Consider the following 3496-nt stretch of genomic DNA (forward strand, 5'->3'; position numbering starts at 1 on the left):
CTAATCTGTGTTGGTGTTCTAATGGCACATTGATAGAAAGGAAAGATTAAAAATTGTGGTAGCATTTGTTTTGCGCATTTCTCAATATGTTCACTAAAAGGTATCATTCGGTATTCTGGGCATGCAATCTGCTGTCGATGCAGAGTGCAGCCCGAGCATCTTATTACATAAATAAGGTTTTCTGAGGCACAAGTAAAGTTAGATTTAACTTTGAATTTGTGTCCCTCTTTGAAGAGGAATTCTGAACCTTCTAGAATGTTTGGGCATGGTGCACAATTTCGTCGACCACATTTTGTTACTTTCGCATCTGTTATATATATATAATGTGTCCATTTTAAAAATGACTGTAGGGTGTGGTGTGGTGTGGTGTGGTGTGGTGTGATTTCAGTAAGATTTGGCAGTGATTTCTAGCAGTTCGAGCGATTGCATGTTTCCTAATTGACCGAGGATGTAAACAATTTATTTGCCTGCAAAAAAATAGCTGTTCTTGTGTGTCTTTTCAAAAACAGTCACTTCAACATGTTTAACCTTTGATGTTTATTGTTTTTTGGGTTTTTTTTAGGTTAAGATTATTCGTGAGTAATTCGCAGGTGTTTTCAAACCAATACTCATGAAATTATAGAAATCTGACACACAAGATTTTGCTCAATGTTATTTTTATTTAATTCAAATTCAAGTTATAACAGTGGTATAAATATAACTGGAGTGCTCTCCCTTAGTTTACTTTGACAGTTACGAGACAGCATGTGATAAAAAGCTTTTTCTTACTTGTCGAGAAGAGTGACAAGTATTTAATTCCTTAGCTAATTCTTCAATTTTCTCTAGGAAGTATTTTAGACAAATGACTTAAGGTCATACTGGAGAATACCAGTGGCCTAGTATGTATACAATGTCAATAGACATATTCTTCATATAAAAATTAGTGTACATTTAAAGTATACATATATATAGTATATAAGTATATATACATATATATATATACTGGAGTTGATGCATTCGGCTAAAACTTCAAGGTAGTGTCCCAGCATGGCCGCAGTCTAATGACTGAAACAAGATATATATATATATATATATATATATAACACACACAGCCAGTATATGTGCTTCCAGCCAGCATGTCTAATGAGTTGTCAATATTACCAAGTACAATAGTCAATGCAAAACTGTTAGTAATGTTCTGACCAACAGTATGCCATAACTAGTAAAATATACAGCTCAACAATATTATAATATAACCGTTTTTTTTTTCTGACTTATAGACAAATAACTGATAATTTACATGCTCCTTTGTTATAGTGTATCATAATAGGCTACCACATGTGTCTGTACTGTGGATATGGGAGTATATAATCTTGGTTACGCTACCATCAACATATCCACTCCACCAAATGAACTTTACATGAGGATGCTCCGAGTAAAAAATCAATCTAAAGTGCATGAGATAGTCCTCCTTCTATGATCAATCAGTATCACCCTGAGTTCAATCTAGAAGATTCCCATCCAAGACCAAAGAACTAGAGGCTTTCAAAGCAGACCTACTGGGCATCATCTTCCAATTGAAATTCTGTAAATCCTTTAATCTCTTTCAGCATAAGCTTACTCCAGTTATGCTTCCTTAAAAATTCAGATTGGGCTTTACTTTTCTTCGATAAATCTATAAATCTGTATGCAGGCTCTTAAGGAATAGTATCAAAAAAACTATAGGCAAACTTCTCTCCAAACATGCAATAGTATTAATGAGGCCAATCAGTTGTTTCCCCCCCACACCCCATGTTGGCATGGGTTTGATGAAACTTGAGATATTCTACAGCTGGATGCTCTTCATATCATCAACTCATATTTTTAAAGAAGGAAATTTTATTCTACCGATCTTCACATATTGAAGCCACAGAAACCTCTGGGTTTTTTCTCCAAACAGTATCAATGTGAAGACATACAGAAACAAGTACTTAGATGTATATTTATATAGATACACATAATAAACATGTATCAGAAGCATGATCACTCTTGAACATTAGCTACCCACAGTGGCTTTTTACTTTTAGATACCTATTTTGGTTGACCAGGTTCATTTAGCTTTACTTGGATCATCCACCCCTTAACATGATGGACTAGTCTAGCACCTGTACATCAGCTACAAAATGGGAGCATTTTGGCCCATTAAACTTAGGGAGGTGAGTTTTTGCTACAAGCGGTTTTGGAACTTTGATGTGAGAGCAGTTTTGATTCTATTTTAATTTCAGCATTTTGAACAAAACTGTTACCGGAATCCTTGATGCTGTGTTTTGTGTCTCTTCCATATTTCAAGCATAACTGTGACCAGAATATTTGGCAATGTGTTTCTCATCTTACCAACATTTTAAACAAAACTGTAACCAGAATTTGTGATTCTATGCTTCGGGTTTTTCTAACCCTTTTATCTTCATTTTTTGTTTGAGTATTTGAATCTGTTCAATGTAATTGACAATTATTGATGTCCTACCAGATTTGTTGTATCTAATGTTAGCGATGGTAATAAATGTTCCAGTGCAGTCAATTGTAACTTGCCTTTGCATATTGATATCTATCCTGACATTATTTAACAGAAGACATAACTTGATCAGACTTTAAGCTGCATGCCATACAACCACCATCATTTCCTATCGCTAACACACACACACACACATGCAATGAGCGTCTGTAGTTTCCATCTGCCAGTTCTCACTAACAAGGCATTGGTTGGCTAAAGGCTGTAATATAAGACATTTCCTGAAGGTGCTACACAGGACTGAACCCAAAACCACATGATTGTGAAGTAGACTGTATAAGCACAAAGCCATACCTAACATATAAACTTCATAACTACACAGCCTACATACACCTAATAAACTGCATAACCATACAGCCAGATAAATAATTATAACACCAGTAGAGAAATATAGAACAAGATGTTTTAGTCAAAGCAATTGTCGGAAAATCTGGCAAGAAACTAATCTATTAGAAATCTTTATCAGGAGATAATTATGTTTAAAGATAGTTTTTACTTAAAATAGAAAATTCTAAGTTTGCTTCTCAACCCACTGTGTGACACCTTGGGCAAGTGTTCTCTACTCTAGTCTTGGGCTGATCAATGCCTTGTGAGTAGATTTGGTAGACGGAAACTGAAAGAAGCCTGTTGTGTATATCTATCTAAGTGTGTGTGTCTTTGTATTTGTCCTCCACCACTGCTTGATGATCAGTTTTGGTGTGTTTATGTCCCTATAACTTAGCAGTTCAGCAAAATATACTGATAGAATAAGTACCAGACTTAAAAGAAAAAAAAAAAAGTAGCAGGGTCAATTCATTCATCTAAAATTCCTCAAAGCAGTGCCCCAGCATGGCCAAAGTTTAATGACTGAGACAAGTAAATAATGGTAAAGGTATTAATGAATGTTAATTGGTTCCACAAATTCAAATATTTGAATTATTTTTATGTTGGATTTCTTGATGGAGTTAGTAGCAGCTTTTGGCTTTATTT

Source organism: Octopus bimaculoides, chromosome 2 (assembly GCF_001194135.2).
Source record: "Octopus bimaculoides isolate UCB-OBI-ISO-001 chromosome 2, ASM119413v2, whole genome shotgun sequence".
NCBI classification, from domain to species: Eukaryota; Metazoa; Mollusca; class Cephalopoda; order Octopoda; family Octopodidae; genus Octopus; species Octopus bimaculoides.